The sequence below is a fragment of the Microtus oregoni genome, unplaced genomic scaffold, assembly GCF_018167655.1.
Source record: "Microtus oregoni isolate MIOR12 unplaced genomic scaffold, Mior012 000002F_ref0000024, whole genome shotgun sequence".
Classification (NCBI taxonomy): Eukaryota; Metazoa; Chordata; class Mammalia; order Rodentia; family Cricetidae; genus Microtus; species Microtus oregoni.
The window spans coordinates 85,418,543-85,444,503 of NW_024543061.1; the positions used below are offsets into that span (position 1 = coordinate 85,418,543).

Consider the following 25,961-nt stretch of genomic DNA (forward strand, 5'->3'; position numbering starts at 1 on the left):
TGAAGCAGAATTTGACCCTAATTAAAACAGGATTCTCATGGGATGTTGTAGCCAAGAAAGAAATCCTAGGTGTGTTTAGTGTCCTTTCAGAGACACAGGGAATGGCAAAGAGATTACCCTGCACATTTCAACTCTTGGGAAACTACTCTTGGCTCTGGAAAATACGCTTCTGTTTGAACACAACCTTAAATTAGTTTTAAATGTTTAGAGAAAAAACATTACTAGACCCAAGGCGAAGTAGTTGGATATATTCAGAGTTCTGTTTTCTTTTTCTTTCCTTATTTTTAAGATCTTTTAAAAATTGTTCTTTGGTTTATTTTTATCTATGTGTTTGTGTGTGTCTGTGTGAATAAATGCCACGTGTGTGCCAATTCCTGAGGGGGCCAGGATGGGTGTTACATCACCAGGAGCTTGGAGTTACATTGTGAGCCACTTGACATGGTGCTGGGGACTGGACTCAAGTCCTCTGGAAGACCAGTGAGTTCTTAATGTATAGACATTAGAGACAAGGGACTCTCTCCAGTCCCCTGGAGTTCTGTTTTCTGAAAACTGGTTTTTGCTGGTATAGTTTGGCCATTCTTTCTGAGATAAAATACAACAGGATAACTCATAAACTATCTTTATAGTAGCAGTGAACATTAGGCCAGGGTTCTGTAAGAGTGCCCTAAAAGTCAGTGGCTCAAAGAACGCAAAGTCAACCAAACAAGTATTACATGATGATGCGACCCACACAGGAGCACTAAAACAGTGACATCATCAAACGAGAGCGTGCAATAGGTCTTAGAAGAGTGGGAAGGATGGCGGGGAGGGGCCAGGAAGATGCTGGTTCCTCAGGAGATAGGGATGGTGAGTGTAAGTACAGTGGTTTGACTTGAGCTAATAATGATTCACTGTATATCTCACAACAGGCCGATGAGAGAGGCAGAATGTCTCACCACAAAGGAATTACATACGGTGTTATGCCAACTTAATCATTGCGTAGTGTATACATGCATTAAAATGTCACACGGTACCCCAGGAATGTGGATAATTATTTTGGATCCATTAAAAATAGAACATTTTCTGAACAATGAAGTTTGTCTCCTTGGTAACAGCCCCAGATAGGTGCTGTGGCAGCTTTAGACAGTGGAGACCCAGGCTGGCGGTACCTCTGCTTGTCTGTAGTTGGCTTCCAATCTGGCTGTCACAGTCGGTCACCATGAGAGCTGACTGGTACAGGTGAGCTCCTGACCAGGGCTTTGCTCTCACAATGACGAGGCACAAGGTCTTCAAATCACTTAGCCTGTAGTGACAGATATCTGCTCACATGATCACGCCAGGCCGCGAGAGAGAATCCAGAAGATAGCTTTCTGTGTTCGTGCAGGAGAGGACAGACAGGATGGAAAGCCAAACTGCCACGAACCAACCTGCACATCGCCAAGTGCCTGGGAAGCTGTGCCAGCACAGCGGGAGTCGAGGAACAAACGGCGCCAATTATTTCCACAATGATAACGTTCAGCACGGTAAAACCCGAGGCAGGCCTCTCTGACTTAACGTCACCACATCAAAAGACTTTGGTTACCAAAAGCTCAGAGGAAATCACCAACTTAAAATGAACCATCTCCTAAAGAGCTGGGAATTTGTTTCCTCATAGAAAACTGGCCAGGTTCCAAAGTTATTTCAAACGGGACTCGTCTACTTTACGCGGTTCCGTCCTTACTGCGAAGTCAAAGATGATGTTGTTCTTAATGCGCCAAAGGCAAGGGCTGCTAAGCAGAAACCACTGTGCTGTTTTAATAGATGACAGAGAGGGTACGGAGAGCCGTGGGAGGAAAGAAACGAGGTCCAGAGTGACTTTTTAGACAGTCGGGCAGAGTTCTTCAGTTCAAAAACACCAGAATGTATGTGGCTCTGTTCCTCAAAGTTTATCACAGGTCACGAGGGGTTGCTTCCGTATCAACCTGCCTTCTAAACAGTCACCCTTATACCCACGGAGCAGGGCACCCCTTCGCCACTCGCCAGAGGAGCTTCTCATGGTGCAGAAGGTCACCACCAGGCAGAGGCAGAGGGTCCCAACAGGCGAGGTGCAGAGTCATGGTCCACCCTGGAGACCTCTGCCCTAAAGTTGCTTCTGTATCATCCCCAGCCCGACCTCTCGGCTCAGGGATCGTTACGGGGTGGTGGTGGGGCGTCCAGAAGGTATTGAGAGACAGAGGTGGGAGAGATTGTTGTGAAGTATGAAGTATTGTTACACCCATGGATCACAGTAGCCATGTGTATTCTCTCTCTCTCTCTCTCTTTCTCTCTCTCTCTCTCTCTCTCTCTCTCTCTCTCTCTCTCTCTCTCTCACACACACACACACACACACACACACACTCACACCATGAAGCCAGTCAACACTCCCTAGAGGAAAGGGAACAGGCTCATGAGGCCCCACCCTAACTGAGCAGCCATTGGCAGTTACAGACGCTGGAAGAGAGGGGTTCAGTTTTCTTCAACTGTGAGGCTCCGGGTAGGTTTCTCATGCTCAGCAGATGGTTCTGTCCCTAGGGCAGTGCTAATTAGACTCAGAGGGGCGGGGCATGAAGTTGGAAGAGGGACTTGAGGGATGGAGTCGAAGGGGAGGCAATGCGGTGGGTAGATATGATCTAAATGTATACTGTATTCATAAATGAAATTATCACCGGCTTTTGTTCTGGTTTTGTTTCTTTTAATGTGGTTGCTTCTTAGCTGTGTGTAACAAGTAGAGTTGGTGAACCAGAGGGAGAAAGGACTGGAAAGTGAAGGAACCGGGAAAGCGTCCCATCTGCCCCCTGCTTTTCTGCAGAAAGAAGGACACGCTGAGAATGGAGAAAGAAGCCATGGCTGATGTGAACCATCTCTTCCAGGATAAGATAAGAGCGGCAAGACTGGGCTTTTCCTGGTCAGGGACCACAGGGAATTTTATTACTGCCTATACTGAGCGGTTAGATTGGGAGAAGCAGCATGGGAGGGGTGTGAAGAGGGAATGGCCACCAGGGAGAGCAATTTGGATAGATGGAGACCTCTTTTATTTTTCAATCAGCTCCCAGACATTCGTAGACAACCATTAAGGGACAGGAAACCTCAGACTTGAAGAATTCTCTCTGTGGTGGTTTATAAAATCAGCTTAGAGGAAACAAAGCCCGCTCTTCCAGAGTCCCACCAAATGTACCAAATGTCTTTTCGGCTTCCAAACATACGTTTGCACCCTTCTTTCTTGTGGTTTTGCTTCAACTCACTGGGTGGGTCCCCCACTGCTGGCAGCATGACTTCTGAAGACTCTGAAGATTCTCTTGAGGGGAAAGCGTCATGGAGTTCAGCTCGGGGGCGCTGAGAACTGCCTTAAGAACTGAACTAAGGAGGGCTGTTCTCTGTGACTCTGGTTTCTCTCCTGACAATTGAGCCTTCTGTAATCACAGAGACATGGCAGTTGGCCTCCTCAGAAATGGCCTCCAGTTGCTTTCAAAGCTGATCTCAGTCTAACTGTGCATGCAAAACCATAAAGCATTGTCACAGTAGGGGACAGACCCGCCTCTGACGCCAAGGATGGAACAAAGATTGCTTTACTTGTGGAAATGTACAAGAACTCTCACTTAATCGCACGTGCTCCGTGGCTAACAATGACAAGCCCGGATTCTCCAGGAAGGTTCTCTCATTTGAGCTATGGCAACATTATTTTGCAAAGAGATAAAAGTAAGACAGAGCATAGCAGTTGTGTAAACTGAGAGAGAAAACCAGTAAAGAAGGGTTCTTAAAACTTTTATTTTTTTAATTTTTATGTGCATGAGTGTTTTGCCTGCCTGTATATGTATGTGCACCATGACATGCCTGGTTTCTGAGGAGGTTACAAGATAGTGACAGGTCCCCTGGAACTGGAGTGGGTGCTGGGAACTGAACCCAAGTCCTCTGCAAGAGCAGTCAGTACTCTTCAGCTGCTGAGCTGTCTCTCTGGCCCCGGGCTGGGGTTTGTTTATTTTCTTTCCGTCTCAAGTAAATTCAGACCCTACTTAGATGTACGTTGAAAAGGTTACTAGAACTTTGCTAGAACAATCTGTGTGAGAATGTTTATCGTGCAAAGCTCCTCTCCCTAGAGGATGAAGAAGTGGATGCCCTGAGCTTCAGGTGTCTTCCCAGGACAGCAGCATTTGACTCTGAATTTTTAGCTTAGGTTGTGCAGGGACGAGGGACTTCATCGGGAGCTCTGGCTCCCCAGGAGCTGAGCACATGGACTGTGTCTAAGCAGCCATGTGCTGGGTCCTCACATAGCTACTCCACTTCATAATCATGACTGCGCAGGTCTGCCTTTTAAATTCCTGATTGCTCGGGCTCAGTCTGTCCGTATATCTGGAAATGAGTTCAAGATGGGCTACAGAGGATTTACTGTGGTTGGGTAAAAGTCAGCATTCCTTAGGACCTTGTGAGACTGTTTCCCATCTGCCAAAGTGAGTCATTTCTCTTACCTCTGGAAGAAGGGACAGATGGCTGGCTACCTGTGGTTCTTATCAGCATATCAGAGCTCATGCTTGCCTCTGGTCTCCCCCAGCTACACATCCTCTTTATAACCCAGCTACTCTTGCCTCTCTCTCTCTCTCTCTCTCTCTCTCTCTCTCTCTCTCTTTCTCTCTCTCTCTCTCCACTCTTCTCCCCAACTTCGCTCTCTTGCAGACAGCTCTGGCCGTGTCCAGTCTACTTCTCTCTGTTCTAGACTCTTCCAGATGCCTCTAGCTATTTTCTCCTTCTTATTAACAATAAAATCTTCCCTCCATCAAGGAACCATCATGTCAGCAGTTTCTTTTCTGGGCTTCCTTGCATACACCGACCAGATCTAAACAATTTCTTAAATCTTCAGTATGGCTTGTAAAATTTCCCCATACAACGTGACCCCCTAAGCCAACCCAATACAGGGAGAAACAGGCTTTCCAGTCAACACAGAAACCCTCCCTCGTCATCCGTGTCCAGCCACCATCCAGCCACACGGAGCTGTCACTCTGAACAGTGGTGATGCACCTCTGCTTAGATTCTGAACGTAGCACGCTTTTTTACAATAATGATGAAGACACAGTGCAGAACTAGCTAATCGGTTTTCCACTTCTCACTGAAATGAACAAGAAAGAAAAAGCAAAACCCCAAACAAGCACGTGCCTAAAGAAATGTTTCAGCCTTGCTGACACGACGGGGCTGGGAGGGTGGGAGTGGAGGGGGAAACGGACAGACACCTGCCGTGGCTGTTCCCCTGTGAATCATAACCAGGCCATTAGTTCTCCTCTTCCCTGATCCTTACTAAGATGTCTGGTTTCTGCTCTTACCCCCAACCCCTCTCTCACTACTAAAAGCACCGGCTTTCAACCAGGAGCCACTGGCCACAGTGGACAGACTGAGGACAACAGATGTCTGCAATGCTGTGATGTTCATCTTCATGGCCAGCTTGACTGATTTGGAATCACCTGGGAGACAGACCTCTGTGCTTCTGTGAGGGTGTTTCCAGGGAGACTGACTGAGGATGAAGATTCACCCTGGATATAAGCTGCACTCTCCCACAGGCAAGGATCCTCCCGAGCTGGCTATGAGTTGTGACTTCAGAAGCAGTGTGAGCAGCTGCCTCCCACTCCTGCCGCCATACTTCCTTGCTAGCATGGGCTCTATTCCCTTACGCTGGGAGCCAAATCAGACCCCCCCCCCCAACATTGCTTAATGTCGGGTATCTGGTTACAGGAACGAGGGCTAATAAGCAGGCCTAGAGCTCGCACACACCAAGGGAAACAGTTCATCCTTCTGCCCCTGTCGGGAGTGCTCAGTTCCATCATCCTGGTCTATTCGCAGAAACTGAGGTCCAGACAGACCACAGGACTCAACTCTGGAACCAGGGCTGCTGGAAGAGGCATATACTTGCCATCCTTCTTGGAGACGGCCATGGCTTTATCTTCCTTCTTCAAGGATGGGCTTTCGGAAGCTGGGAAGGGTGAAAGGTGACAACATCCACAGATTCCGGTGTAGGAGGAGGGCCCGCTTGTTTGTCCCGGCCACTCAGAACCGAAATAACCATACAGAATTTGTATTAATTAAATCATGGCTTGGCCCATTAGCTCTAACTTCTTATTGGCTAACTCTTACATCTTAATTTAACCCATTTCTATTAATCTGTGTATCACCATGAGGTCGTGGCCTACCAGCAGAGTTCCAGCATGTCTTTCTCCAGCAGCAGGTCCATGGCGTCTCCAGACTCCGCCCTTTTTCCTCCCAGCATTCACTTCTGTCTTCCCTGACTACCTAAGTCCTGCCCTATCAACAGGCCAAGGCAGTTTCTTTATTCATCAGTGCTAATCACAGCACACAGAGGGGACTCCCACATCATGCCAGAAGTTTTCATCTGCAGATATTCTGTCCTTCTGATGTCTGTCTTGCTCAGGCTCAAGTTTCTGGAGAGCTCTGAAATATTCATGACTTTGCTTTTCATCTATTCAGCCAAAAATCTTCCTCAGGCACCTCTCATGCTTAGCAGCCCCTGGCTATTGGGAAGCGAGATGGAATAAAGGGGAGCGAACAGTAGGGTGTCAATGCTCAGAGGGATGACAGTCTGGTCCCCTGGTCCCCCCCACCCCGGCAGGCAGCCTTCTAAGCTCTTCTAAGCCCACCTGCCCTCCTCATTCCTACTCTCTCCTATCTGCATAACCACTTGCACTAGCAAGTTAGGGGATCAAATACAATCTGTGTTCCTTCCCATCGAGAGGTTTGTGTTTTACTCATCCATATTAATCATACACTACGTCTAAAATGCACCCTAAATGTGCTCATGAGTTCATACAGCAGAGTGCCTATGTGCAGAAACACCTCAATGGAATTCCTCTGCCCTGAGAAGAATGACCACTGCTCTCCCAAGATTTTCTCCTGGGCAGCATCGGGCTTCAGGGTTGCTGATATTCAAGCCTGAATTTTCAGATCGAACGTTGTATTTTATCTTCTCTTTTTTTTTTAAGCTGACAGAACTTTTCTAAAAGCTACTTTTTACCTCATTATATTTATCTGCACAACCTAGTGGCTGGTCTCACCTGTAGGGAGTTCCCTAGTCTGGTTATTATTGCTTTCTTGTCTTAAGAGAGAAGAAAGGAAGAACCGTCTTACCCTCTCTGTGATCTCAGACACTTGTGTCCTAATAAATATGGCTCTGTTTGAACTTCAGTGTCCCCAGAGAATATCCATTGGCAATGATTTTAAAGGCAAAAGTGAAAAACATCCTCTGCTTGGCTTCCTTCTGAAAGCCCGCTGGGCAGAGCTGACTGGTTTCCGGGAGAGCCAAGCAGTATTCTGCCCTGCCTTGGCTTCCTATGCTCTCATGGCCTGTAAGAGTGCAAATTCCCAGGGTTTTTTTTTAGAGTGTTTATTTTTATTTTATATGTATGTATGTTTGCCTGAACGTATGTACATACACCACACATGTGCATTGTCTGAGGCAGCCGGGAAGAGAGTGTCAAATGCCCTGGAACTGGAGTTACAGACTGATGTGAGCTGCCTTGCCAGTGCTGGGACCCAAATCCAGGTCCTCTGCGAAAGCAACAAGTTCTCTTAACCTCTGAGCCATCTCTTACTGCCGGTGGCAGCTAGCCACACCAAGCGACTTTGTCTTAGGGTTTCATCTCTGTTCTTCATTTGCTGTAAATCTCTAGGACCTACAGAATTCACAAGATGATGACATTGAGGGGAAACAATGCTAGAAACGAGCACAAATCGAGCATCCCTAATCTAAGAATCTTCAATCCATGAAGACCCTGAGACTGGAGCTTCCTAGGGTCAGTGTGATTTTACTAATGGTGTTTTCTGATTTTTCGGTTACGCAGACTGTGTCCAGTTCTAGCTGCTCACAGTACCGTCTGTGTTCATCTCTAGGCTCCAGGCAGACACCATATATGAAGTCATTGAGCTTCGTGCTAATAGGTGGGCCCCACCCAGAAGATATGTCATTATGCATATGCAAATATTACAGATTTCTCCAAACCTGAAATAGGAAATACAAACGCTTCTGGTTCCATTGTTTCAGATACAGGAAACACCACCCACTCTGTCCAGGAGAACTGAATTCTGGGAGTGAAGCCACGGAAGGAAGTAGAGAATACACAGAAGCTGCAGCAACTGTGCTATATGCCTAGGGCAGGTTTGTCTTAGAGCCTTACCTAAACCCCTCCGCCACCCCCATGTGTTTGGCCGAATTTCTCACTGCTATGTGAGAGACTTCTGGGGAGACACAACACACAGGTCTACTCACCCCATAAGGGGACCCCAAGGCAGACCAAAGAAACGATTGCACCAAAGTCCGCTTTGGGGAACCACTGAACTTTTATTGGGGTTACTTACAGGAGCAGGGATGACTCAGAAGCAGCTGCATTACGGGAAAGTCCACCCCAGCACCCAATCACTAGTATAAGGATGTGCAAGCATTTGGGAAAAGGCTAAGCACAGGGTGTACTGAAATAGAAAACTTCAATCACTTCCTGTGATGCAACTTCTCACTTAAGAGCATCCTGATAGGGATGCTACGACAACGAAGCGCATGCTCCAGGCAGGACAGCAAAGCGCATGCGCCTGGCAGGGCGGACTTTACACACATCACTCCAGCCAATCTACCCAGTCCACATGTTTTTACTGTTATCTTCCAACTTTCCCTTTACTAAGGGCTTTTAAACTTTTATCCATGTGTCTGTGTCTGAGTGAGTGCATATGAAACACGAGCGTTTAAATACATGCCTAATGTTCCTCACGACAACACGCGAGGTGTTACAGTTATTAAAGGAATCAGTCACCTGCCATTTGTTAGTAACAAACACCTGTGACAATTCTCTTAAATTGATGATGATAGCATTATGTCCTGATAATGATTCTTCCACAATAATCCCCACACTGTCCCTGGTTTCTGGTTTTCCCTCCATGAACTGCAAACTCGGCTGGTGGTGCTGACTGGGCTTCCGAGGAGGAGCCCCCCGGATCAGTCTACTAACGCTATAAGACAGATCGGATTTCCATGCTTGCAACTAATAAAACCGTAATTAAATACACGATGGCAGAGCCGAACGTAATTCAATCTTCCTGCCGTGACTCAGAAGTCACACTCGGGTCATCATTACGAAACTCAATTACAGTGTGGCAGAGGTGTAGCGAGACTCAAGAGTGGCATCTGGCCTGAAAGAATGCTACAGCCCAGATTTGACTGCGTGTTTACGAGAGAGGGAGCAATTTCGTAAACATCTGGTCCCTCCTTTACCGTTTCCCACAATGTTCTGATCCTAAAATAGGCTCGGTACAATCCCCCATCTTAATCCCAACTATCCAAATCCGTTCTCCATCTCGTAAATGAGAGGATCAAGTTTGTTGTTTTAATTTTTGCGGGTTTATTCTATTAAGCAACTTCCATCTAAGGAAGGGTCCAATATTTTAAATTCCATTTCTGAACATATTAACAGATTCCTTTTGGTTTGCGCTGCCACCGTTTGTGTCTGTAGCTTGTGCTTTCTTTTTTCCACGCGGCACTTTATTTTTTGACAAAATACATTGATTATTATCTTCCTGTCCTATTATTAGTGGGGTGAGACATTAAAGCTGTTGTAATGAGTATTATTTAGAGACAGTTTCTTACTCACTACATAGCCCAGGCTGGCCTTGAACTCTTAGAATTCTGCCTCCCTCAGCCTCCCGAGTGCCGGAATCAAAAGCATTTGCTATCATGCCCAGCACTGAATTTGAGTTTTTAAGAAGACACTATGATTTAGTTCTGAAGTCCTAGGTATGAGAACTGTTGGTTTTTCTTCAGTCTTTTACATTGGTTAAGCACACCACAGCATAGGGTGCCGCGGGCTCTCAGCCCTTGAAGAGACTTTCCCTAGCCAGGGACGATGCTTCTGTTACTTGCTGAACGCACATACACAGAGAAGGGTAGGAAGTGTGATCTCCTTTTCCTTCTAAACTCACAGCAGTGGCCAAGAGGAAGGCGTGGCAATTCTGGCTGAGGACGAGGATCTCTAAATATCCTCATTTATACACTCTGAACAAAATGACTGAACATTTGAACTAGCAAAATTAATACAAGAAAATCTATTATTTTCTTCTCAAAGTAGTAAAACATACATGAAGGCAAAAATTTACAACTGGCTCCCCAGCTAGAGTGCTAACCCTGTGTTTGAGCCTCAGGGTCACGTGAAGCCAGATGTATGACACAGGCTGGCATTCCCAGCACTTGAGAGGTGGGGTGTGAAGGATCAGACATTCAGTGTTGTCCTTAGCAACACAGCTGAGGCTACATGAAACCCTAAAAGGGTATTCTTAATACTTCAAATTTCAAAGGCTTCCATAATTTCCCATGCTTTACATCAAACTATCCTTCTGAATCAAAACCAGGAATTGTTTAAGTCATCATCCCTCTTCCCAGACTCCTCTGCTTCATCTGAGACATTCACTCAGCATCAGACCTAAAGTCCCCTTTCCCAGCCTTTGGAACACTGCCCGGCTTTCCAGTTATATTCTCAGGGAAGCTCTCTCCACCTTCCCACACCAGGTAACAATCCATCCGACTAAACGGCCTCTACTTCTTTTACCTCTCCGCCATCATATTGTAATGAGCTGTTGTACTCGTTAGCAGTGCGGCTAGTAATAGGAGACCTGCCACTTCTCTCCCACATGAAAGAAGTCCAAAGATAAGTAGTTTGGGGTTCTTAGATTTGCTCTTCTTTTCTCCCCTCTATTGTCTTTTTTCAGCAGGATGCTGCGCTTCTATGATGCCACAAGACTCTTGCAAAGGAGTTGATTTCCCAGTAGCCTTGCACAACTTCCCTCTATACATTGTAGGCCCAACTAACAGTGAGTGTCTGTAAAGAAGGGTATAAAAACGGAGACATTTCCGCTGAGCACAAAACCAGGTTTCTGTCACCAAGAAAGAAGGGAAGAAAGAGAATGGATGGGCAGCTGTCATTATCTGCCTCACTTTCCTTTAAATTTCTTAAAAAGATTTTATTTGAAATTATGTGTATATATGTGAGCCTATATATGTGTGTGTCCCCATGGGTGCAGTGCCTATGGAAACCAGAAGAGGGTAGATCATCTCCTGGATCTGTAGTTACAGAAGCTTGTGAGCCACCAATATTGGTGCTGGGGACAGAATTTGGAATTTGGGTTCTCTACAAGTGCAATACACTCTCTTAACTACAGAGTCATCTTTTCAGCTCCTCAATTCCCTCCCCCCACTTTTTTTGAGACAGGATTTCTCTGTAGCTTTGGAGCCTGTCCTGATACTAGCTCTGTAGACCAGGCTAGCCTAAACTCACAGAGATCTGCTTGCCTTTGCCTCCCGAGTGCTGGGATTAAAGGTGTGTGCCACCGCTGCCCAGTCTGAATCCCCCTTTAAAAGCATGTTTCTCTAGGTGGACTATGAGCTTACAGAAGCTTGACATATAGGGTTCGTTTTGCAATTCCTGTGCCATGATTTATTTATTAACTGAAAGACTGTGTGTCTCACATGTTGAAGAACAAAGAAAGGAGTAAGGGGGCGATATCACTAGATATCCAGCTAACGTCATCTCCACTCATCCCTTAGTCGCCGAGTTCCTGGTCTGAGTCAGGCCCGAGTCAGGCACTGGCAGGTACAAAGGAGAAACAGGATTAAAGCTTTAGGAAGGGGCTGGGCTGAGGGTGGCAGAGGACACTGGGGCCTTCAGGCGAAAAATTTCAGGGATGTGAATGGACCATCCTCCGGGGCTGGAGGGTTGGAAGTTTACTTTGTGTGGAATACAGAGTGGAGTGAAAGTTATGTTCAGATCTGCATAACCGATTCCGGCCAGGATTACACACGCTTTTCAGTCCTTGGGTGGCCTCCCAGACTTCCTCACGGCAGGATTTCCCAGGACTTTGCCCCTAGTGGATTCTGACCGCTGGCCTTCCATCTGGGATGTGAGTACATCTGCCGGTTTTAGAGGGGTCCCCTACCGTGTGCCCTTATTGAATGTCTCAGGTAGCTTTGTCAGAGCCTGGGGTTATCTGATTGAGGAATTGTCTAGAGCAGATTGGCCTGTGGGCATGTCCATCCTGATTGTTATTTGAGACAAGGGTGCCCAGTCCACTGTGGGTGGCACCATTCCCTGTGCAGGTGGTCCTGAGCTGTATAAGAAAGCCAGCTAAACTTCAGTCTGTAAGTGAGCCATCAAACGGCATTCCTCCATGGTTCCTACGTTCAAAGTCGTGTCCCTGCCTTGACTTCCCTCAGTGATAGACTGTGACCTGGAAGTGTAAGTCAAATTAAGCCCATTCATTCCTAAGTTTGGTCAGAGTATTTTCCCACAGAAACAGAAAAGTGATTAGGCCACCAAGCATGGACATGGTCTTCCCACAACCCTATCATACAGGTTGGTGTTCTCTGGTGGGCTAGTTTGAGAAATGTTAAAATGATTCCAGTGGACATATTCAAGATCTGTCACAGATTTCTAGAGAGATGCGTCTCAAAGACTTGTGTATACATCTCCCTGTCCAACCTTGAGAAGGAACATGGGGATCATACCTGTGTTTAGGTTTCTCAGGACTGTAAGATAATACAACATCGCTGTTTTAAGTCATCAGGTTTGTGACAATTTCCTATAGCGGCAAGAGGAAAGTGTCCACAGAGGTGGAGGCAGGGCTCTTGTTCTTGGGGACTTCGCTCAGGTGAAGCCAGAACCCTGACTTTGATGCAGAAGAGAACATCTGGACAAGCTAATATAAAGCAGAGATGGTGTTCGTATTCAAACATATATCTTTTTTTCAAGACAAGGTTTCTCTGTAGCTTTGGTGCTTGTCCTGGAACTAGCTCTTGTAGACCAGGCTGGGCTCGAACTCACAGAGATCCACCTGTCTCTGTCTCCTGAGTGCTGGGATTAAAGGTGTGCGCCACCACTGCCTGGCTTGAAACATATTTTAAATGTAAATTTTAGATATGAAGATGGACGGTTAACAGAGAGGCATCCAGGAAAAAAGTAAGGCACGCATGGGCAGTGTGGGAGTAGAGGTATCAGAGGAAAGATGTAATTCATTACCTTTATAACAGGATATAGAGTGACCATCTTCAGTGAGGTCACAATGTGGCTTCTGAGGTGAGCTGACAGGGTTGGGCTTTAGCAACACGCTTGATGTCAGGATGCAGAGAGTTGAGACAGCCTATCTCCACCATGAACAAAAGTTAACAGCTTTGCTCATGAGAGTCCCAGGAAATATCTGGGAGAAGAGGGAGTCCTATCCAAGGTCATATAGATCCCAGCCTTCAGCCTCATTTATTGGTGTTTTAACATTTTTTTTTTTTACGATAACTATGGGCATTCACAGACAACAGGAATTGTGCTGGAATTCCCAATCCGCAGCTGTTAAGAGGTCACACAGACTCCAAACTGTGGGTCTCTTCTGCCACTGTGTCCCCACATCGCTTGGTCCTGTCTTGGCGCAGCTCCTCTCTTCTTCCCGCTGCTCTCCACATCGGCTGCTCTTCCGATTTGCCTCTCTTCTGAAGCCTTCCTGTCAAGCTGTTTTCTACGAGCGAATCTGAGAATGACACAGACTTCAAGTGTTCTCGTCTAGCTGGGTGCTGTTCCGCGAACAGAAGAAGAAACCGGAAGTATGAGTTGTTTATCAATCCTACCAAAGGCATCTGGGGTCATCCCAGGAGGTCCAACAGGTACATGATGTATTTTACACTGGAGAACAAAATGTACCAACTAAATGGGGCTGAGGTGGGAAGAGACCTCTCTGTTCATCTAGAACTGGGGAAAACTCACTGGCTTTGCAGCTATCAATAAGAACGTCTTCCAGTTTGGGGATACGGTGTCTCATTGGGTGCCCGGCTCTTATGAAAGGCGTCTATAAATGGCGGGCATGGTTATTCATCATAGTACATTTAGTTCTGTTCAATTCTGGTCACTTGAGAGCTGTCATGGATAAGTTAACTTGTTCATCTCAGGCCTCAAGACAAAACCGAGGCCATTTTCACACACTCATTTTCAGACCTCCACGAGAGAAGAGCATCGTAAAAAGGGAAGACCCAAGACTGACAGATGTGGCAAAAGGCACACACTGGGCACTCAAATTTTCCATAAGCTTTGGCACTCGGGCAGGTGACTGATAGTGTTCAGTGGAGTGGAAGATTGCCAACCTCGCCCACGTCAAGGCTGGAAAGGATTCCAGTGGGGTTAAGGAGGACTCCAGTCCCACACTCCCCGCAATCCCACTTCCTTGGACTGTGCCTTTGACTCCTAGAGGAAGCATCTCACTAAATTCCTCAAGTGTTGCCTACTTCCGTTTAAGTCTTAGCTGGAATTCTCTTTTTCCCTGGTCCTGCATGGGTGTTAGAGGTGACTGAGCGGAGGAAAACCATAGGTCAAAAACACGAGGAAACGGACCTTTAAAGAAGAAAGCAGTCACACAGACTGTGAGAAGCCGGCCTTCATAGTTAATATCCTTATATCGATGATTAAAAGCAAGTGCCAGGAAACTAAAGGGAACACTTCATAACTGGAACGCACTCTTGCGGCTCACCACCCTACGCAAACGCATCTCTTTTCAAACGAGTAACTACTGCTGCGCTTTGGCAATGTGCGAGCATCGGCCAGGCCCAAGGACTGAATTTTGTCCACTTCAGTCACTGCCTGACACAAAATGGTGAAAACAACATACAAATCTGCATTTCCAGGCCAGGGTTCCGATGCCCTTCGCTGACTAAAGGCTATTTTTAAAGCCGTGTGGGTGCATCTTTTGAATCCGAGCCCAGTTCTTTCCAAACGCTTGTTATTCACCTCTGATTCATTTGCCGTTTTTCTCTTTTTTTCTTGTCTGTTGCCTCTATCATGGCCTGCTGCTGGGGGCGTGGGGGTGCGGGTGCTGAATCACAACCACTCAGAGGAAAAGCAATTCCAACTAGTCCTCGGAGAAGGCAAGATTTCCTTCTCTTTCCTGACAGTCTTCGTAGCCCAAGCTGGCCATATGCCTACCCTACTCTCTCCAGTAAGCTGGGCTCTTTCTTCTCCAATATCTGATTCACTCTTTGGGGGGCTGATACTGCCCGTTGCTAAGGATGGATGCGGAATCACAGAGGAAAAGCAATCCAAACAGGGTCTCCGTAGCCCGTAGCCTAGCCAGGCCTCGAACTTGCCACAGTCCTCCTGCCTCAGTCTTTCCAGGAGCCCAGCTCTTCCTACACCTGTGTTACATTCGATTCATTCACTTCGTTTTTACTTCTCCTCACTCGCGAAGGCCATCGCGGGCTGTTATGGTGGACACCTAAGCACAGCCAAGGAAAAGCCCAGTCCCTCGGGCAGGTCGGGCCTTTTCTTTCTTCTCTCCCGTCAACCGGCGCAGAGCAGGCAGCTGCAGGGTGTCCAGCGCTGGCGACCCCGAAGCCAGTGAGCCACCCGAGGCGAAGCCCACAGGCCTCCGCCCTCCCACGGCGCGGCGCCGCGCAGTTCCCTTACGGTGTCTGTGGGCGGGGACCAGCGGCCACAACCCCAGCGGGTGAGGGGTTGATCCGGCTCCTCTGCCCCCAGCCCTCCCCAGAGAAGGGGAGGAGCTATCGGCCTTTGGCCTGCCTTCCCGGCCCTCGGCCAGCCCTCCTGGGTCTCGACCCCGCCTCCTTAGCCCTCTGCTCCTCCCCCAGACTCTCCGCCCCGCCTCCAAGACCCTCCGCCCCTCCCCCAGACCCTCCGCCCCTCCCTCAGGCCCTCGGCCCCGACCCCAGGCCCTTCGCCCCGCCCCCAGGTTCTCCGTCCCGCCCCCAGACCCTCCGCCCCGCCCCCAGGTTCTCCGTCCCGCCCCCAGACCCTCCGCCGGGCCTCCCGGCCCAGATGCGGCCTCCCCGGCTCGTGCTCGCCGCCCTCATCCCGCCCCTCTGCGGGGCTCGGCGCGGCCCTTCGGTCCCGCCCTCCCTTCCTCCTCCGCGCCGCTGTGCACCGCCCTCCCCGCCCGGGCCAGGCCGGCGTGCGCCCTCTCTGCGCGTCTCCTCCGCCGGCTCAGCCCTTCGCGCGCCGCCCTGCGGCCCGGCCTCCTCAGCCCCGGCCCCGCAGCTCGCTCGCTCTCGGCCGCCGGGTCGCCGCGGGGCCGCCTCAGCCGCCGCTGCTCAGCCAGGGCCGGGCCGGGCCTCTGCTGCGGGCCGTGCACCCGGACAGCGGGACGGGCTGCGACGCGCAGTAAGTAGAACTTTCCCGGCCCGCGCCCCCCGCGGCCCCGCTGTCACCCCCGCGCCCTCGCTCCGCCGCCCAAAAGTTGGTGCTGCCCGCCCGGGGTCGCCTCTCTCCCGGTGTCCTTGGCGAACGAGTTTAGAGGCCACTTTTGAGGGGAAGGGAAATGCACGGCTGACCCTTTGCGGTTCCCCGCCTCTCCAGATGGAAATCGGATGCTCGCCTGGAGGGAGAGCTTTCCCTCTGGAAAAGGAAAAGTGGCCGTTGGTAGGTTTTTGCATTTTGTCAGAACCGTGGCCACCGTGCCTCCTTGATCAGCCTCCTGGATGGCCAGCCCCTCCGGGGAACCGAGCCGCCTAGAGGGGGCTAGCAAAGTTCGCTGCGTTCTGAACCCTGGAAACTTGCAGAGGGCCAGGCGCAGGGAGGCTCAACTTCATGGGTCGTGAGCTTGGCGTGCGAGGCCTCTGAGGCCGGGCGGTGGGCGGCGGAGACCGGCTTGCTTGCCGCCTGGGTGTTGCGTTGTCTCTGCACCGCCGAGCCGCCCGGGGTTGCCCGACCACTACTTTCCCAGCATCGAACTGCAGGTCAGTATTGGTCCTAATCTTTGGAAGTAGAGAAGGAAATATGCGGGGCACGTTTCCAAGCTGACTTGAGCTCATGAGGTCAGCCCTGCCAACACATCAAAGCCTTGCGTTTAAAAAAAAAAAAAATCCCCCTCCTATCCGCTGACTGCAGGGACGCAGGAACACTTACGGACTTAGATTGGGGCTCAGCAATTTTTCATGAGATCTGTTTTGTCCCAGGGACTCATTTAAAATACATAGCGACCTCTGCTTTTCTGCTCAGTTTTAGGGTGTGTGTTGGGGTGGTTGGGGTTAAGGTAGTTTTTCTTCTCTTTTAGAAGTCTTTCATCTGTGGCTGCCAGGGGTTTGGATCGTGATGGAGGCAGAGAACCAGCAGGTTTCCTGGTGCTATTTTTTTTTTTTTAAAAACCCATCCTTTGCTTGAGGCAGTCCTGAATGTCTGTCAGTCCACTGCAGGGGGAGGTGCTGGCGAATACAGGAATCAAGGCTCCGGACAACTGCACTATCAGTTTGGGAAGTGGTTTGTGCTTTATCTTTCAGTGGTCACATTAATGGTTCCTGTGATTTTACTTATTTCCACGGGGAACTTCCCACAAACCTCAAAATTACACATGGCCAATACTCCATTTAAGAAGACTGAACAGTTTGATCATTCTTCTACTGAAGGATCAGATGCAACACAGCATAATTTGCAATGTAGGTGATTAAATCTTTTCAAAAATCCGTCACTCATCCCTCCCCCTTAAGCGGCTCAAGATGGTACTTTCCGTACTAGACTCAATTGGCCGTGATGGACTGAGATCCTAGTAGGTGGTCAAGCCCTGTTTCTGGGCTTCTGGAGCTTGGGGGCACAGTGGAGAGCCCCTAGAGGGAGCCAGGCCAGGATTGTGCTCACAGGAAAGGTTTCAGTTAGTGACCTGGGCAGAAAAGCAGTTACAGAGGTGTCCAGGTCATTGCAGGGGTGACAGTTACAGAGGTGTCCAGGTCATTGCAGGGGTCACAGTTACAGAGGTGTCCAGGTCATTGCAGGGGTCACAGTTACAGAGGTGTCCAGGTCATTGCAGGGGTCACAGTTTCCACAGTGCTGCATTTTTTAAGAAATATTTGAAACTTCAAATTTAAAATTCTGCAGGATCATGGTGTCATTTTTCTTTGCATCTTTGTCTTTGCATTTTTTTTTTAAGCTTGTAACTTTTAAAATTGGAATCCTTGGTGCTTGTTTTTTCGTAGCCTCTTGTGTTCAGAGGTGTGTATAGCGCTTGACCTGTATGCCTTGCATTCTGAGAAGTGATTAATTCCTCAGGGTTTCCTACTTCTCCTTGGGTCTTCTGTTGTTGTATATAGCAACTTGGGAGTAAAACTGTTGTTTGCTGTAGGATGTCGTTCTTTTCGTTGTAGTTAATTTTGGCAGATGGTTTTGTCAGTTTATAAAACGTTGAGACCCCAGATAACTTGCACGTGTCAAAACTTGGCAGGTTTCCTTCTAGGTGGAGGTGGAGTGGGCTGCTTAGGAATCATGAATAATGTGCCGACTACTCACTCTCCACGGAGGTGACTTTGTTCCAGTCCTGAGTAGGTTTCCGAATTCCGGATGTAGACATAGTACCTGGTGTTCTGCTTCTGGGAGAGATGCCTTGTAGCAGCTAGCCAGGCTTGTCAGCATCCAGGGAATTAAGGGAGGGGCTCTGCCCTTCCAGCTCTGTCATCTGTATTCACATCCTTTTCACGTCTGTCTTCACAACCAGGGTCACCACTGCTAACAGGTCAGCTGTGAGCTGAGCCCCTGATGTGCCTGCCACATCGTAGTCAGCAATGGCAGCATCTCCTCTGTCCCTAGAAATTACTTTATGGCCATCCAGACGTCACACTCGCCCTCACCTGCTAAACTTGTCCCTCCCAGCTTGTTGCCTGGCTCATTGCACTCTTCTGCCCTCCAAGAGATTGACCGCACGGTGCTGGGATGCTTTTCTGTAAAGTCTCCTCCAAAGCCATCTGATTTTTAGTCCGCTGTGTTGACGTTTGGGTCAGGCCACTCTTGTCCTCCTTCAGTCCAGTGGCCTGCATTGCCTCTTCCTGCTTGTTTGCTTACCAATAGTCTGAAGAAAAAAGTCACTTGCTTTTTTCAGACCTTCAGGATTCCCAAGAAAGGCGTGATTCTGGGAGTAAGATGCCCCGTCCCCAGCAGACTTTCCTGCCCCTCACCTGCGTCTCCCCAGCCTTGAATAACTTCTCACCTTTGGGTGCCAGCTCCAGTACCCTTTCTGCTGGAGGTTCTCTTTGAGAAGGCCACCATCATTATGTCTGTTAGACCCAACCTATTTTCTTCCACAAGGACAGTCAGGCATCCTTCTTATTCACCACAATTCATAATATTGTTTAGCCTCACTTCCCTGAGAGCAGCAATAGTGCCTGCTTCTCTCCCCAGTCCCTAGTATACATAGCAGTGCACAGTAAATAGCTGCTGGTCTAGTGTCCATTTCTCGTTTATGCTCACTGTATGGTTGGTCCTGGCTGGACTGCAGCTCCCTACATAGACCAGGCTAGCCCCGAACTCACAGAGATCTGCCTGCCTCTGTCTGCCGAATGCTGGGATTAAAGCACTCGGATGCCATCACACCCAGCACATACGTGCTTCAATGGTCCTTATCGCTGTTATGTTTATGTTTTGTGACAGAAAAGCCAAACCAGCCCTACTGTGTTCCAAACAGTGTTAGCTGTGTGATCTGAAACAGCCTGAGTGCAAATATCAAGAAAAATAATGCACTTGTGGTGTTTAGGAAATGCATGGTAATATATGCGGCCACTGAAACTTCTTTATTAACCAGTAGTAATAAAACATATTCATAGCATACAGAGGGGAAGCCCACATCAAATATATTGAGATAACATCTAATTAACGTTGTCCTTGTGATTCTCTGTGGTACATTCCGCTTTTCTGACTACAACATTAAAATTAGTTTTTATTAGCGCAGGATTGCAGAATGGAAATAATTTTACAGTGCCATATGTTTACACAGTATCACGTGGTTGTGTGCCAGACAGATGATGTTGGCCGCTCAGTGCCAGATGTTCAAGGACGTTGGGGAAACAACTGTGGGAAAAGGCAGGCCAGGTCTAAGGATGCCCAGTGGTGTTCCAGCATGCCATCTGTCCTGACAGTCCAGAGAGGAGCCACGGGAGCCACCTAGAGGTGGGGAAGTTCTCGTTTCCTTTTTTAAGCAAAAGGAGACACACCTTCCATGGCCAAAGAAGCTTAAAGCAACTCTGGGTGTTTGGCTGGGTGTTTTGTCGTGTGGCTGCTCTGTACACGGTCCTGACTTGGTGTCCTGCGGCCCAGAGGTGTCCATGCAATCATGTTACTGCTCACACATTGCCTCCCGACTCTTCCTTCAGCTACTGCCCTCACCCTTAGATGTGTAATCCCAGCCTCCTTCTGTCCCTCAGTAGGTTCACTGTCTCTCTTCCGAACTGACTCCTCCGCACAGGGCCTCCAGCTCTCCCTCTGGGCACTCCTGGGGTGGGGAACAAGAGAGATTACACACCTAGTCACGTGCTGGCTCAACAGGAGGGTGTGGCTGACCTGGACTTAGTCAGGAAAAGGACCCTTAGGTTTTCAGATCTTCACTGTATTCAGAGAAACTGGTCCTTTTATTCCGTTAAAGACAGAGGTATGCCTTTTGTAGCAGGGTCTTTTGCTTTATCTTAGTGCAAGCATATTGAGACCAAGACTTACCTGCACGAAAAAAACAGGAATGGATTTTGGGGTGGGCCCAGCATGTGACTTGCTTCCTGCTGGGTCTCTTGGCCCAGGACATTTGCGTCACCAGTGTAGCCATTATTGTGGCTGGGTGCCTTTGTTACTCTCGGTCCCTTAGGTATATATGCCTACTGGCTACCTAGATGAACTTGGACAATTGCCTGGGGTGTCTTGGTACCGATATTATTTATTACCTTTTATTTCTCAGCCCTCATGTCAGCTATAGCTTGATTTAGTTGTTTGTATGTTTTATACATTCAGGTGTTGTTGCCAAGCTCAACCTCATTAACTTGAGAGCTGTCCGAGTTTGAGCACTGTAGCATACTTAGGAGCATGTAGTTTACTCTGGTTTGAAAAGAAATCATATAGATATAGGTTGTAACAAGAGGCAAGTTGTAATCATTTTCTTCCAGATTATATTCGTGTGGATGTATACTTTGTCTTTCTTGTTAATTATCATTGGCTTCTGAGTGCTGAAGCAAATTTATCCTTAATTGTAGTAATTTTATTATTGGGAAATCAGTTAAGATTAAATGATCCTTGCAAATGTAAATATAGATACCAAAAATTAGATTCCTTTACTACATAGACATTAGTCAAAAAAGTAAGAATTTATTTTTGTTTAATATAGTAGAATATATATTCTCTGCAGTTCCGCAATAGAGATGTCATTGGGGAATAGGTTAGGTTAGATCTAATTCTTAGAGTTTGGCCATTCCTGCAAGACGTTCAGTTACTGGATACATTAGAATCTGTTGGGAAACAAAGTAGTTTATTTGTATTTTATCTTCCATATCTTTAACTGTGCAATAACGTCTTTGTATTTATTTACTTATTTTAAATGTATTACTGCATTATTTATTTGTTTGCTTTGTGTGAGTGGGGGAGTCTCTCCCATGTGGAGGTCAGAGGACAATTTGGAGTCTTTGCCCGCCTTCCATGTGGGTCCAGGCATTGAGCTCGGGTCTCAGGCTTGGTGGCAAGCACCCGTACCCACTGAGCCATCTTGCCAGCCTTATATTTATTTTTTAAGCAAAAGATTATTTTGTAGGATAAAATTGTCATGAACTAACCTGCATATGCCTAGCTAAAGTTTTAATAGGCATTGACACAGGTCTGGAAGTCCTCAACACCACCAGCATAAGGGACATAGCCACTGTCCTCCCCAAGTGTCTCATTCTCTCTAGCAGTGCGTCCCCTCCCCATCCTCCTTGTACTGCAGAAGGCCGAGTTTCTAGACTCTGAGATGGAGTCATGGGTGTATTGTCTCCCTCAGAATGGTTGTTGGGGACTCACTCATAGTGGTGTGTTTAGCAGTAGGACTGGGGTGTAACTCATTGTAGAGTGCTTGTCCAGCCTGGTCTCCAGTACTGTATGAACTGTGATGGGTGACTCAGTCCAGCAGCTGGAGGCAGAAGCAGGAAGATTAGAAATTGAAGGTCATCCTCCTTTACTTAGCAAGTCCCCGAGTCCAGGCTGAGATACCAAGGGCAGTTCTCAAGCACAAACAGACAACCCAGATAGACACATCTACTGCTGGGCCTTGTTGCTGTATGCATGCCCATTCTTCTGTTGGACCTCTGGGCCATTTCCTTTCATTATATGAGCTGAGCTTTTAAAGAAACTACCGAAGTATTTTCTTATTTTCTGTGCAGATTCCACCGTTTCATGTTTGTTTTGCTTCTGCTTTGCAGTGTTTGGCTGGCCTTGAACTGACCCTCTGGACCTCCATCCACCTCCAGAGAGAGGGAGAAAGGGAGAGGGGAGGGAGGGAGGGAGGGAGGGAGGGAGGGAGGGAGGAAGGGAGGGGTAATAAGCAGGTGTGTAACACCATTTTCCTTTCTTAGCAGTGTGTGCGCGCACTCATACCTTTCTTACTGCATTTGGTATGATTAGTATTTTTCATTAAGTTTTGGGCTGTTCTTTGGTGGTTTTCATTGACACTTATCTGATAATTGATATTGAACATCTCTAAATTTATTTTTATTTTATCTTATATGTGTGAGTGTTTTGCTTACATGTATGTCTGTGTACCACGTATATGCCTGGTGCCCTCTGAGGCCAGAAAAGGATGTCAGATACCCTGAGACTGGAGTTACAGATTGTTTTTGAGACACCATGTGGGTGATGGGAACTGAACCCAGGTCCTCTACAAGAGTAGAAAGTACTGACTTCTGAACCATCTTTCCAACCCTTTCCACGTTCTTACTGTGTTTTAAGATTGAATTTTGAGAGGTTTCCTGTATTTGGGTACAGTTATTCATCAAATAGATGCTTTGCAAATGTGTTTGAGTCTGCAGCTGCCTTTTCCCCTCTTCCTGGGCACCTTTGAAGACTGGGGGTCTTACATTTCCATGCAGTCCAACCTATGATTGTTTTCTTTTGTGGATTGTGTTCTACAGTGTAGTATTCAACACATCTTTGTTAACCCAAAGTCAGAACTGTCTTTTCCTGTGCTTTCTTCCAAGTTTTATAGCAACAGCCTTTAGATTTAGATTTAGACCTATGGTCTATTTTGAGTTCATTTTTATACAGTGTGCATTATGGGTCCAGGTTCATTTTCTACACACAGTAACCCAGTTGTTCCAACATTATTTATTAGGGGATTTTTGTCTAATAAGGTTTCCTTGACCTGTCTCTAAAATCGATTGTCTACTCCTCAGTGGCTATCCATTGCCGAATGAAAGAAGCCGAATCCAGTTCTTGATAACATGTTTGCGCTATTTTAATAACACTCTTGGTCTCTTTTCTGTGACCTTATGGAAACCTTCCCTACTCAAAGTTTCCTTCATTTTATTTTATTTTTTATTTTTGTTAAACAAGGAGTTCTGCTGTTCCAAGAATGCAGTCACACTAGTCCAGATGCTTTGCATTTCTTGCAGTGGTGATCTACCATCTCTCTGTCTCCCGTTCTAGATCGTTGCCTTCGGTTTCGCTTTTTAGTTTTACCTTTTGTTTCCCCTTTTTATTTTTATTTCTCATTTTATTTTGCATTTTATTGAGTAACTGCTCAAGGAAGGTACTAGAAGAGAAAGTGTGTGTTTGCGTGAGTGGTGCCAGGTGACACGCAGCACAGCCCCTCACTCCTCAGGGGGTGTCCTTCAGCTCAGGCAGCCTGACCCTGAGGGGTAGGAAAAGCAAGGGGCGGGGCACTGTGAAGCCGGCACTCCTCACCAGCTGGCCACAGTCAGAATCATGTTTGCAGGTCGTCACATCAGACCTTGTACAGCTGGCTCTCTTCTGCCCTGCCTTCCTATCCCTCATCCATGTGCCTAACAGCTGGAGCAGGCTCTCACCAAGGTGTCTTTTGCAGTGATGCCTCATACGATGTGCTGTTTGTTCGTGCGAATAAAAGGTTCTGCCCGCGTCTGTGCAGTAGCCTTAACACCAGCCTGGCCGGCTTCTCTGTTGCAGGAGTGCTCGGTTCCCTGAGAGCCAGTCTTTCTTCCATGCCATATGCATGCCTACTTCTCATAGTCCTTTGTGTGGTAATTTGGGAAGCTCTCAACTTCAAACAGCTGAACTTCTAAGGGGTTCTTTTGGCTCATTTGTTGCTAGGTTCAAAGTGATTACACAGGCTCTAAGCTCGCAGTCCCCTGTTGCAGTTCAAGGAGTGTAAGTAGGCTCTTTGAAGCTCCCTAGCCAGTGGTGCCCTTGCTGTGGGTGTTCTGTGGAGTACTCTTTTCTAAAGTGAGGTGCTTTGTCTGTGAGAGTCTCTGGAGGCCAGAGGCCTCTTCATGGTTTCTTTCTGGCCCCGCGGAGCCCCTAAGTAGTCCCTGATGTCCAGATTCACTCCTGGCCTGCTGCACTTCGGGCTTTGGTGCGTTCATCTGTGGCCAGCCTTTCTGTTCTGGGGCAGTTTTCCTGGCCCCTGAACTCACATGAGCCACATTTCCACGCTTGGCAGTGTTTATTGTTCCACACATTCTAAACGCAAGGATGCCAGAGTCTCTCTCTTTGTGCCCTAATTCATCATTACTGCTTGGAGCTCATCCTGGCTCTAGAAGGGTCAGCTAGACCTTCCCGCTCTGAGAGGAGTGGTGACTGAGGGGAGAGAGAAAACCAGAAGTGCTCTCTGCTCCCCAGCTGTTCCTCTTAGCTCCCTTGTTTCTGTCATAATTGTGTTTGTATTAGCACAGAGCTACACTGTGACTTTACAAAGTCAGAGATAACAGAACAGTGTTAAACAGTGCTTTTAAAACACTTCAGAAAGGTGTCTTAAATGCAGCAGCTCGCACACCCATAGACAGTGACCATGAAGGCGCCACCCAGGGGAGCCTTCCCTGTTCTCGGCGTGTTCTCTGGTCCTGCCTGCCACTGAGATGTGCAGGTTCAGGACTGAGGCTCCAGGTCCGGGTCCTGCTGTCTTCCCTGCTAGACCAGGACCCTCTAGAAAGCAGCATCCCACCGTGCTGGGCATCTACCCAGGATGTCAGTGCAGGCAGCTGTTTGATGAATGAATTCACTGTCTCGTCTCAAGCAGAGTGTGCAGCAAGTGCCTGATGAAGAAACAAAACGCCAGCAGCATCTGCAGGACCCCCAGGCTTTGACTTCTAGCGCATCCCACTCTTTTGACCATTTTTCATTTAAAAAAAAAAATCTTACTGTACTCCTTGGTGCCTGGTGTCTTATATTGGGTCATGTGACTTACTCTGTGCCATTGTAGAGTGCACACTCATATTATTAATGACTTTTAATCCTATTTCTTTATTGTTTTCCAATTTTTCTGTAATGAATGTATATTTTATAATTGAAGAAATTTACTATTTGTGGGATAGTTTTATTTGTTGGTCGATTGGTTGTTTTATTTTGCGTGCTTGGAATTGAACCTAGGGCTTCAGGGACAGACATGTGCCCTACCACCCGATTATATTCCCGGCCCAGAATTGTTTCTTAAAAGAGACAAAGGAAAGTTTATACATACGTAGACTCAGTTGCCAGTTAGACTAGACCATGGGACATAGGAAAGGGAATAGAGAGAAAAAGTTGGGGCTATACCCAAACAGATGTGCTGGGAGCACGTGTGTGCTGGGGACAGAAGGACAGGATTCTCTCGGGAGTTTGATCCCCAGATTCTCTCATTCCTGGGTCCTTTAAATACAGTGTTATCAAAGTAAACTGATTGAGGATTAATTTCAGGTGAGTCTGTAAGATAACCTGCTCTCAGTGTTCCACAGGTTCTGGAGGGGAGGGTGACTTGCTAGGACTTGAGTGATTGTACCTCCTCAGAATCTTGTCATGAGGTCCGACAAACACACACACACATACACACTACCCAAGATGTCACACACACATGCAGACACATACACACACACACACACACACACCACCCAAGATGTCACACACACATGCAGACACACACATACACACACCACCCAAGATGTGAGGAGCTGAGGTTTGGGAAGTGATCAGGTTGTGAAGGCGAATCCCTTATGTTCTTACGGGAGAGTTAACTCT

At 47.7% G+C, this 25,961-nt stretch overlaps 1 protein-coding gene across 1 annotated transcript in view; it reads left to right on the top strand.

Annotated features, from left to right (window-relative positions):
* The first annotated feature begins 15,966 nt into the window (after positions 1-15,966).
* The window catches only part of Rassf8 (Ras association domain family member 8), a 79,137-nt gene continuing 69,142 nt past the window's right edge, over positions 15,967-25,961 (top strand). The window contains exon 1 of the mRNA XM_041642537.1: positions 15,967-16,172. The gene's annotated coding sequence lies outside the window, so the exon portion shown is untranslated. The remainder of the gene's footprint in view (positions 16,173-25,961) is intronic.